This window comes from Tursiops truncatus, chromosome 1 (assembly GCF_011762595.2).
Source record: "Tursiops truncatus isolate mTurTru1 chromosome 1, mTurTru1.mat.Y, whole genome shotgun sequence".
NCBI lineage: Eukaryota > Metazoa > Chordata > Mammalia > Artiodactyla > Delphinidae > Tursiops > Tursiops truncatus.
Genome location: NC_047034.1, coordinates 35728071 through 35740238, shown reverse-complemented (window position 1 = coordinate 35740238; position 12168 = coordinate 35728071).

The window sequence follows — 12168 nt, the reverse complement described above, 5'->3', positions numbered from 1 at the left end:
TAGCTTTAAAATTATTCTACTTCTGGGCTTCCCTGGTGGCACAGTCGTTGAGAGTCCGCCTGCCGATGCAGGGGACACGGGTTTGTGCCCTGGTCCGGGAAGATCCCACATGTCGCAGAGCGGCTGGGCCCGTGAACCATGGCCGCTGAGCCTGCGCGTCCGGAGCCTGTGCTCTGCAACGGGAGAGGCCACAACAGTGAAAGGCCCGTGTACCGCAAAAAAAAAAAAAAAAAAATTATGCTACTTCCACTACACATTACTTTATAGTTGTTGGTATATAATTAAAGCTAACTGTTCCTTGATATTTCTCAGAAGTATTCATTAGTGGGTAAATATTTCCCTACCACTTCTCTTTTAGTTGTCAAATAAAACCCAGTTACCTAAAGATGAGCATTTCCTTGGGATAAATTGTATTTTCTCATATAAAGCCAAATAGTTTGCTATAAAGAAGGCAATTTACCTCAAACAAGCATTAACTGCAATCACTGTTGAAAATGCTCTTTCCTCAAGGTCTCCGTCTATTACCACCTCCTCTAAGACTTCCATGGTATCCTTTCTTCCCCCCTCCTATACATTAATCCTTGTGGTTCGAAGCACTTGGCCTCTCCCTGCTGGTACTTTCTTAGTCTGTTCTGCCACATATGGGCTAATTGTAGGACCAGTCTAAACTGCAAGGAGATTTGAACTTACTGAGGGCAAGTATAAGATCTAATTTACCATTTTATCTTTTATTCCCTAGAGCAATTCCATGCACAGAGTAGGCACTGAATAAATTGTCGTTAAGTTGTATTTACCAGTCTATCTCTTTTATGACCTTGGAATTTATTGACTTGTTTAATAAATACTGCAGATATATTAAGTAAGATTAGGACTGAAAACATTATTTCAACCTTTGGCCGTTCCTCCCTCGTAATTCATAGTTTAGGTAAACTTTCCCTGACCTCTGTATCAGATTAGAACTTCACTAGGTAGAAAAGAGAGGAAAGAATTTTCCAGGATGAAAGAACTATAAAGAAGATTTTGAATTTATTTGAGAACTATATGGAAGTAAGCTCAGTTTTATATTCGATCAATCACCTCTCTTTCTACTTCAAACCTGCTTCATTCAAAGAATGGTATCTTTATCCACCCAGATTTAGGTACCTCGCCATCTATTGCTTTCATCACTTGAAGACATTTTACCAAAAAAAACAGTATTGGAATGGCCAAAATAAGCACGGGGGAAGAAAAGCTCAACGTCATTATTCATCAAGGAAATGAAAAGCAACAAGGCAATAAGCTACTACTAAACACCCATTAGAATGACTAAAGTTTAAAAAGACCTTTCATTGGTGAGGATAAGAACACCTGGAATTCTCATACACTGTTACTGAGTATGTAAAATAGTACAACCACTTTGGGAAACACTTTGGTCGCTTCTTATAAAGTAAAACAGATACCTTATGACCCTGCAATTCCAATTCTAAGTATTGACCCAGGGAAAATAAAAATAAGTTTACAGAAGACTTGCACATAAATGTTCTTAGCAGCTTTATTCCTAATTAGCCACAACTGGAAACAGTTCAAATGTCCATCAACAACGGAATGGATAAACAAATTGTAGTGCCTGCATACACTGGTACTTCCATATCTACTCAATATCGAAAAGGAACAAATTAGTGGTACGAACAACAACATGAATGAATCTCAAAAACATGGTGAGCCAAGAGAAGCTAGAAACCTAAGAGTACATACCATATGATTCCATTTGTGTGAGGTTCTGGAACACACAAAATCAATTTACTGTGATAGAAATCAAATTAGTGGCTGTCTAGAGTGGGCACTGCGAAGGGGTAGGAGGACTGGTAAAAGGGCAACAGGGAACTTCTGAGGGCAACAAAAATGCTCTGTATATCGATCAGGGTGGTGGTTATGCATGTATGCATTTGTCAAAACTCATCAAACTGAATCCTTTAAATGTTTCCATTTGGCTTATATCAAGTGCACCTCCATAAAGTTGATTAAGAACCATAAAATGAGATCAAAGTTTTCAGTTCTGGAGTTGGTGGGCTTTAGCAACAAAGGACCAAGTAAATCATTATGTCGAGGACAGCACAATCAAACGTACCTCTTCCCTTTTTGCCCCCTAATTTAGTAGATCAGTTTTAATTAAGTAGTGTTAACCTTGGTTGTGCAATAATCTTAACCTATAAGGAACAACAGTAGTGGCCTTTGCTGACTTCCAAAAAACTGAGTTATTATATATGAGAAAATTGACAACATGACAAAAAATTATAACCATGTTGGATCCATCTTCTGATTTGGGTAGTATAATCCTGGTTGTTTACTATATTCTGAGAGGCCCGGGGCCAAATCAGAGGGCTCACCATTACCAGAACATCCGTGGGAACTTCCAGCGTGACTTACCATCAAAAGGAAACCAGGAAGATTCCATTAACTGTATAGTTTTGACCCCCGCTTGTTCTCACTGTTCCATCTGAGGAGCTGCGAGAACAAGCCACTAATTTGATTTCTCAGAGCTAGTGAGGAGAGTTTCTGGCTCTCCTCCAATGACCTCTCCCATGTAGTGAATCCCCACTAAACCTTGTGCCAGCATAATGTGGGGGACAGATGTGATGACAGCAACAATTCAGATGCTTGGAGGGTCTCGTTGCCTCTAGGGTGCCCTACACTGATATCTCAGTTAGTCCTCCATCCTCTCCTTGAGATAGGTGCTATGATCCTCCCCTAAGGGAGTTTCAAGGATTACCTAACTAGTCCAGAGTCATACATCTGGTAATGATCAGGGCGAAACTTGAACCCAAATCATCTGACTACAGATTTTTCACTTGGTCCGTCATACCACTCACACCTCACAATATATGTCCTGCAAAATGAAACGGCAACTCCTGCAGGCACCACTCCAAGCACATGATTTTCACTCTAAGTGTCAGTGGGTACTAACTGGATCAGATATCTCTTTCCCATAATCTTTACTGTTTCCATGAATTCAGGATTTTTAAACAACAGTAGGATGAATTAGGAGAATAACTGTACCCACACTTAAGAACGTACTATGTCCATTTTCCCAGTTATCTTAGAAAATACCTGTAAAGGTAAATGCAATATAAAAACACATAAATATAGACATAACTAGAGTGTGCTTCTGATGTTAATTATCAGACCATAGTTGTGCCTACTTGGACGTTTTCCATGAGCTATTTCCCATGTGTCATTATCAGTTGTCCTTCAGGGGCAGCAGTGTGGTTAAAACAAACGGTCATTTTGTTGTCTCACTAAGGTTTTGCAGTTTAACTCTTTCACCTCCACCTAAATAGAAGTTATGTTTAAACTGGCTGCTCATTTCATACTCTCTTGTTTCTCCTAAAGATGTTTATCTGGAAAATTAGCCTAAGGACGTAATTCACAATTCAGAAAAAAAAGACTTTAAGCAAAAAGATACTATACTTATATAAAAAAAACTTTTTTAAAGTACTTAAATATCCAATGATATTTGGTTACATACCTTTTGGTATGTATACCCACAATACTGAACGTTATGTAGTGATTGAGTTATATATACAAATAAATTTGTAACGGAATATGAAATGTTTTATTACAATGTTATTCAAGCAAGATAAAAATTATAAATTCTATACATATTATGATCATCAATCTATGTATCAACATGAAAACAAAGTTATATATAAAAGAGATTGAAAAAAAATTTGTAATGAGGTGGATAGACCTAGAGTCTGTCATACAGAGTGAAGTAAGTCAGAAAGAGAGAGACAAATACCATATGCTAACACATATATATGGAATTTAAGGGGAAAAAAATGTCATGAAGAGCCTAGGGGTAAGACAGGAATAAAGACAGAGACTTACTGGAGAATGGACTTGAGAATATGGTGAGGGGAGGGGTAAGCTGTGACAAAGCGAGAGAGAGGCATGGACATATATACACTATCAAACGTAAGGTAGATAGCTAGTGGGAAGCAGCCGCATAGCACAGGGAGATCAGCTTGGTGCTTTGTGACCGCCTGGAGGGATGGGATAGGGAGGGTGGGAGGGAGGGAGACGCAAGAAGGAAGAGATATGGGAACATATGTATATGTATAACTGATTCACTTTGTTATAAAGCAGAAACTAACACACCATTGTAAAGCAATTATACTCCAATAAAGATGTTAAAAATAAATAAATAAATAAACCCAAATGTCAACTAAGGATATATCTGTGGAGTATGCTTACTGATTTTTTTCTTCTTTCTATTTTAATTTATTTTCTCTATTGAGCATACATTACTATTAATTCTAGAAATCCTTACTCTCATTTTAAAAGAAATCCTATCTGCTGATTCAAGATCATAATTGCTCAGTATTTGATTGTGTTGGGTTGTAACTTGTTTGAATCTAGTGATCTGAACTTATTTATTTGAACTTCTTGCAATTTAATTCCATTTTGATCATATCAGTTCCATCCTTTCTAGTTTGAAAAAAATTTCTCCTTGGTAGAGAAGACAAAATCCAACATTTTTTGGCAAGTCTTGATGGTTCTTCCCATCCAGAATCCAGCCCTTTCTTTGCACTCTCGCTAACCCCAGTCTGATCTTGAAAACTCTCATCCAGACTGTCACAATAAGCCCTTCCGTGTTCTTCCCACTTCCTCTTCTCCTATCCATTGATTATGGGTACCGTGTCCAGATTAAACTCCCACCTGCTCAGTGATGACTTCCCATTTCCACAGGATCAAGTTCAGTTTTCTTAGCCTGCCGTCAAGGCCCTTTGTAATTTGACATTAGGTCCTTCCTGCCTTGTTCTCACTGGTCTCGTGTGTGGATGAACAAAACTTGCAATGCCCTGGTCAAATCACCTTCCTTGCTGACCTCTGGCATCCAGTTCCCACCTCCACATCCTGACTTACTCACAAGGAATGCCCTCGCTGCCCAGCTTGGTCCAAGTAAATTCTTCCTTGACCATTAGCCTGAAGGATTCTCACTCTCCTCTGAATCTTACAGTAATACACGTATTTTCCCTAAAATAATGCTTACATGCATTTGAGACATCTCTTCTAGCATTATGTTGAACTCTTTTAAATCTCATAAGGTCATTTAGTTCTGTTTGTTCTTCTCAACTAGGACATAAAGCAGTCTGACACAGTGGATAACAGCGTCAACTCTCAAGCCTTCTACTTGGGTTTGAATTCTGGCGCCATCTCTTATGAGCTCCATGACCCGGATAAGTTACTTCATTTTACTGGGCCTCAGTCTTCTCATCTATAAAATGGAGATAATAATAGTATCTAACTCATAGAATTAAGTGAGTTAATTTAAAGTACTTGGAACCATGCTTGGTGTGCATTTTACACCAATTAAATATTAGCTGTCATGGCTTATTTTAGTGTGAGGATTATGTTTCATTGTTCTTTATATCTTCCACAGCTCTTAGTAAAACAATGTTTTACTAGAGAATGATGAATAAAGATGTACATGTATTTGCTGATTATTCTGTTAAGGAGACCACCTTTATATTACAAATTGGTAAATCTTAGGAATTTATTAATAATCTATGATGTATCAACACTATATTATGTGCTGTACACCCATTATTTTACTAAATATTCACAATAAATCTTTTTCCCTACATGGCTTTATATGTGACTTTTAATATAAATTTTAGATTATATGTGTGTGTACGTGCAATTTAAAAATCCAAACAGGCTTCCCTGGTGGCGCAGTGGTTGAGAGTCTGCCTGCCGATGCAGGGGACACAGGTTCGTGTCCCGGTCCGGGAAGATCCCACATGCCGTGGAGCGGCTGGGCCCGTGAGCCGTGGCCACTGAGCCTGCGTGTCCAGAGCCTGTGCTCCGCAACAGGAGAGGCCACAACAGTGAGAGGCCCACGTACCGAAAAAAAAAAAAAGAAAAATCCAAACAGTACTTTTTAAGGGCATGAAGCAGTAGTTCCCTGACCCAGCATCCTCCTAAAAGGTAGCAATTTTCAGCACTTTTAACTATATCTTCAGGTATATACCTCCATAACTCTATTCTTCATGTCTTACTATTTCTTTATCAATTTTAGACCTTATCTGTTGACTTCTTCTTATGGAAGATTAGAACTTAACTCTCTTACACCCCTACTCTCCCCACATACTTCCCGTCTCCCTCATGCTCTCAATATAGTTATATAACAATCTTTACTTAAAGTAATATTCAGTATTTATATATTAGTACTATAAATATTAACAGATTCGTATGTAGTACATTATTATTAACTTTTCTTTTTGCATTACTTTTTAAAATATTTCTTTCCATTGATAATTGCCTCATTCTACTGTTTGCTCACTTTTCTATGTACCTCTCACTAACTTTACACAGAACTGTAAAACTCCCTAAAATATGGTCAAACATTAAATAAACTATGAGTTCCATTTTTTTCTTCCTCTCGGAGTACAAACTTTTGTAGTATTTCATTATCTTATACCAATCTGTACCTCTGTCATCTTGGGACTTCCTTTTATCATGATTCTGAGAATTAACTTTGCCTCTTTTGTTATTATTGTTATTGGATTTCCTGCTTCCTGCACCTCTGTCTTCTTGTCTTGAGTTTCTCCTCATTTTCATAGCTTCCTGAAAGGGGGAGGGGGAGCATTGGGGATAATTTTCTCTTTCTAAATTTTTTGAATGTTTGAAAAATCTTGGTTTTACCCACAAACTTGACTGAAAGTTTGTCTAGGTTTTTTAAATCTAAGTTGAAATTTCTTTTCCTTAGAATTTTAAAGGCATTTCCCTATTGTCATCTATTTTCAGGATTACTAACTTCCAGAATTTAGATGTCATTCTGACCCCAAATTCTTTATGTTTGGCCCAGTTTGATTCTCTATAAAGCTATACTTTCTTCTCTTTGAGCTTGGAACTCTGAAATTTTATCTCAATACGCCTTGTATTAGACTTTTTCATTCGCTCTGCTGGACAAGTCAATTTAGAAATTCATATCCTCCAGTTTTGGGAAGTATTCTTATATTATTCTTTTGATAATTTTTTTTCTGTATTCTCTTCCTTAAACTCCTATTAGTTAGACCATTAGTCCTAAGATTCCTATTAGTTCTCTAAACTTTGTATCTTTTTTTTTCTATCTTTTATCTCTTTGTCCTTTTGTTATATTTCCTTAAAGATGTCCTCAATTTTATCATTCAGTCCTTCTATTGGACTTTTATTACTGCTATGATCTTTTCAGTTACCATTAGCTCTTACTTAGTCTCTGAATATTCCTTTGCTTTTACCAGCATCCTTTTCTCATTTCATAGATATAATATCTTTTTTTACAGATGATGATATTAATTATGCAGGTTTGGTTTGGTTTTGGTGGTGGGTAACTCTTCCACTGTTTGCACTGTCTGCATGTGTCTTCTGAGTTCCTTTTTTTTTTTGTCTCTGTTTTTTTTAGTTTTGGCCTCTGTTTCTCATGCTGGAGGCTCTTCTCAGCTCTCTTATGATTTGTAATTTTCCTTTAATATTGAAGAGTAAGGCTCCAAAAAGTTGGTACAAATCCCTCTGTGTGTGTATGGTCCAGGTTGGTTTCCTCATTGGCTTGACTGTAGAGTTATTGACAGTAGGAAGTAGCCCCATATGTTATTGTCTGAAAATATTTTCTCTTAGGTCTATCTGTTTCTCTAGAAAGAAATCCTCCAAAACCTTGCCTGGGATGGAACAGAGAGGTATAAGCCTGGCTACTAACATCCTGGGATCTTAATATTTGTCTTTCTTACCCCTCTTCTTTTGCTTTCTGTTATCTTAGAGTCGAGAATTACTCTGTCTTGATTTTTCCACTTAATACCCGCTTCCTCCTGCCAAGGTAGTCACCTGGATGCTCTGGATATGAGAAGGATCCTTGGAGGTCTATATACTTCACGTATATCTTCAACCCATTCTCCTAATTTCGGTTCAAACCCTCTTTCCCCCATCTTCAGAGGTTCTTGGTGCCTCCAGTTTCTCAGCTTTTCTGAGGTTCTTCAGCATAAACAGACCAGTTTCTCCCTCTGCAGGCAGTTAGGTTTTAACTTCCTACTCTCTGCTAAATTAGTTACTGTTCAGACACCCGTGTGCATATCCTCACCCATGGTCATTCTCTTATGTTTTTCTGCCTTAAAAAAAATTCCTTTCCTGGACTTCCCTGGTGGTGCAGTGGTTAAGATTCCACCTGCCAATGCAGGGGACACGGGTTCAATCCGAGGTCTGGGAAGATCCCACATGCCGCGGAGCAACTAAGCCCGTGTGCCACAACTACTGAGCCTGCGCTCTAGAGCCCGTGAGCCACAATTACTGAGCCCGCGTGTTGCAGCTACTGAAGCCCACGTGCCTAAAGCCCGTGCTCCGCAACAAGAGAAGCCACCACAATGAGAAGCCCACGCACTGCAACGAAGAGTAGACCCTGCTCGCGGCAACTAGAGAAAGCCCGCGCGCAGCAGTGAAGACCCGATGCAGCCAAAAATAAATCATTCATAAATAAATTTATTTTTAAAAATTCCTTTCCTATCACTTTAGTGGCATTTTGGGAAAGAGTATAATAAACATGAATATTCATTTTTCATCATTTTAAACCAGAAGTCAGTGTGTGTGTGTGAGTGTGTGTGTGTGTGTGTGTATATATATATATATATATATATATATATATATTTACCACTTAACTATTTCGTGTGATGCTATTATCACTTAAAGAACAGAAACATCTTTATCAACCAATATTTATTTTAGCATCTGGGTAGGAACTTTGAGAAAACTAGATATATCAATTAAAAATAGAGAAAAGAGTCAAGAGTTTAAAAATCTTCTTTGTCCTTAGGACAGAAACATCCAGCAAGTAAGGCAAACTGTGGATTAGTTGTTTCCTTTTAAATGGCTTAGAGAGTAGGCTCTTCTTATCCAAAATATTACCTCAAATGCAGCAAAGTGCGTCAATACATGGCCTCCTAAGCCAATCGTGAGTTACTAAAGAAAATCTTCAGGTTTTAGTCACGTTTCTTAATAAAATCATTTGACAAAGTGCTATTCACCATGGATAAAGTAATGGGGCATGTTGACCCAAGGAGAGCCTTCCTTCTCTAAAGCAGCCAATATGGAAGGGCGGCCAAGGATCACAGGAGCTCAATCTGTGCACAGAGCACTAATATTTTTACTTCTAACTGACGTACTATTTCAGAAATAAAGTTTTTATCATTTCAAATATGTGACAAGTCCAAGCTTCCAAGAGGAGGTCCCCAAACTAAGAATTTTTCTGTGATGATATCAACATGCACTTAAAAGGCAAATCAGATTCTTGGAGAGATGTCAGTGGTTTTAATCTAGGGGCTGAAATTATGTGGCTATCTGTTCCTGGTGAACTAAGACCAAAATATTAAAAAGAAATGTAAGTAGTTCTAGTGTGGATGATACAATTTGAAATCACTTCAAGCTTTATTTATTCATTTCAAACCCAAATTCAGCTATTTCCAGAGCACATGATTCCCTCAAAGTCCCACCAATTATGGGCAGAAGCTTTATCTTGGCAATGTTTACAATGAGGAAAATCTGAATGTTGGTGATGTTTCCAAAGAAAGCTTTTTCTGCTGTGAAGGCCCCACAATGTCTAGTATATTTTCAGGATAAGCAGATATAATGTGCCGATGTTGCAAACTTGCGGCCTGCATGCTGGACCCAGGACTCAGTGTGTATTGTTGTCTAGGCTCCAAGACTCCACTCAGGCCCTGGATCCCATCTTTACCTCTCCTACTCTAGGACATTCTTCCAGCAATTGTCTCCCCTCTCACCTGCATCATCAGTTTTTTCTCTCAATTGGATCTTTCCTGCAAACATACACACATACTCTTATTTCTCTGATTTTCAAAGAAACAGAAGTCCTCTCTGGACCCACTTCTCCCTTCAGCCACTGTCCCATTTTATTTATTTATTTATTTATTTATTTATTTATTTATTTATTTATTTATCTATGGCTGCGTTAGGTCTTTGTGGCTGTGCGGGCTTTCTCTAGTTGCATCGAGCAGGGGCTACTCTTCATTGCAGTGTGTGGGCTTCTCATTGCAGAGGATTCTCTTGTTGTGGAGCACGGGCTGTAGGTGCGTGGGCTTCAGTAGTTGCAGCATGCGGGCTCAGTCGTTGCAGCATGCAGGCTCAGTAGTTGTGGCATACTTGGGCTTAGTTGCTCCACGGTACATGGGATCTTCCCAGACCAGGGATCGAACCTGTGTCCCCCTGCATTGGCTGGTGGATTCTTAACCACTGTGCCACCAGGGAAGTCCCCCTGCCTCATTTTTTATTTCCCTTAGGACTCTTCAAAAGATTTGTAAATAATTTCTGGGTCTAATTTTTCTCCTCCTTGAACTTATTTCAATCAGGATTTTGCCCCTCCCCCCATCGCTTTACTAAAACTGCTTTTATCCAGGTCATTAATGATGCTCACACTTCTTAATGGTCATTTCTTGGGACTGGCAGCAGCACGTGGCACAGTTGACCACTTGTTTCTTCTTAATGCACTTTCTTCTCTGGGATATCACATTCTCTTGGTTTTTCCTCTATTTCTCTGGTTGTGTCTTCCCAGTTGGCTTTGCTGCCTCCTTTGAATTTCCCCCAGTCCTAAAGACAGTGCTTTAGTGCTCAGTCCTTTGACCTGTTCCCTTCTCTATCAACACGTATTTCCTTGATGGCATCTAGTCTAAATGGTTGGTATGATTCCTAAAATTATATGTCCAGTCTGAATCACTCCCATGAATTCTAAACATATCTACCCAATTGTCTAATTGACAACTCTGCTTGGAGATCTAATGGGCATTTCAAACCTACCAGGTAAAAAACCGAGCTCCTATTTTTTACCCCACCTCCAACATCAGTTTTCCCCATCGTAGTTAATGAAAACCACATCCTTCCAGATCAGGCCAAAAATCCTGGGAGTATTATTTGATGCTTCACTTTTTTGCACATCCTGCGTAGAATCTATCAGCAAATTTTGTTGTCTCTACATCCAAATACATCCCAAACCTGACTCCATCTCCCCACCTCCACCCTTTACAGTCTTGTCTGAGTAGGCTTCATTTCTAGATTGGATGACTGCTTCCGCTCAGGTCTCCTGGTCTGTCCTGACTCTGTAGAAGTATGTTCTCAGCATAGCAAGCACAGACCCTCTCAGCTCAGATGTACCAGCAGTTTCCTGTCTCTCCCAGGATAACAGCTCAGACCCTGACGATGGCCAGACAGACCTTGTAGGGTTCATGGATTCAACCATTCGCAGACTCAACCATCATGTAGTACTGTAGTATTTATTTTCTTTTTTATTTATTTTTTAACATCTTTATTGGAGCGTAATTGCTTTACAATGGTGTGTTAGTTTCTGCTGTACAACAAACTGAATCAGCTATACATATACATACACCACCATATCTCCTCCCTCTTTCATCTCCCTCTCACCCTCTCTATCCCACCCCTCTAGGTGGTCACCAAGCTGATCTCCCTGTGCTATGTGGCTGCTTCCCACTAGCTATCTACTTTACATTTGGTAGTGTATATATGTCCATGTCACTCTCTCACTATGTCCCAGCTTACCCTTCCCCCTCCCCACATCCTCAAGTCCATTCTCTATGTCTGCATCTTTATTCCTGTTCTGCCCCTAGGTTCTTCAGAAACACTTTTTTTTTTTTTTAGATTCCATATACATGTGTTAGCATACGATATTTGTTTTTCTCTTTCTGACTTACTTCACTCTTTATGACAGATTCTAGGTCCATCCACCTCACTACAAATAACTCAATTTCATTTCTTTTTATGGTTAAGTAATATTCCATTGTATATATGTGCCACATCTTCTTTATCCATTCATCTGTTGATGGACACTTAGGTTGCTTCCATGTCCTGGCTATTGTAAATAGAGCTGCAATGAACATTGTGGTACATGACTCTTTTTGAACTATGGTTTTCTCAGGGTACATGACCAGTAGAGGGATTGCTGGGTCATATGGTAGTTTTATTTTTAGTTTTCTAAGGAACCTCCATACTGTTCTACACAGTGGCTGTATCAATTTTCAATCCCACCAACAGTGGAAGAGGGTTCCCTTTTCTCCACACCCTCTTCAGCATTTATCGTTTGTAGATTCTTTGATGATGGCCATTCTGACTAGTGTGAGGTGATACCTCATTGCACTT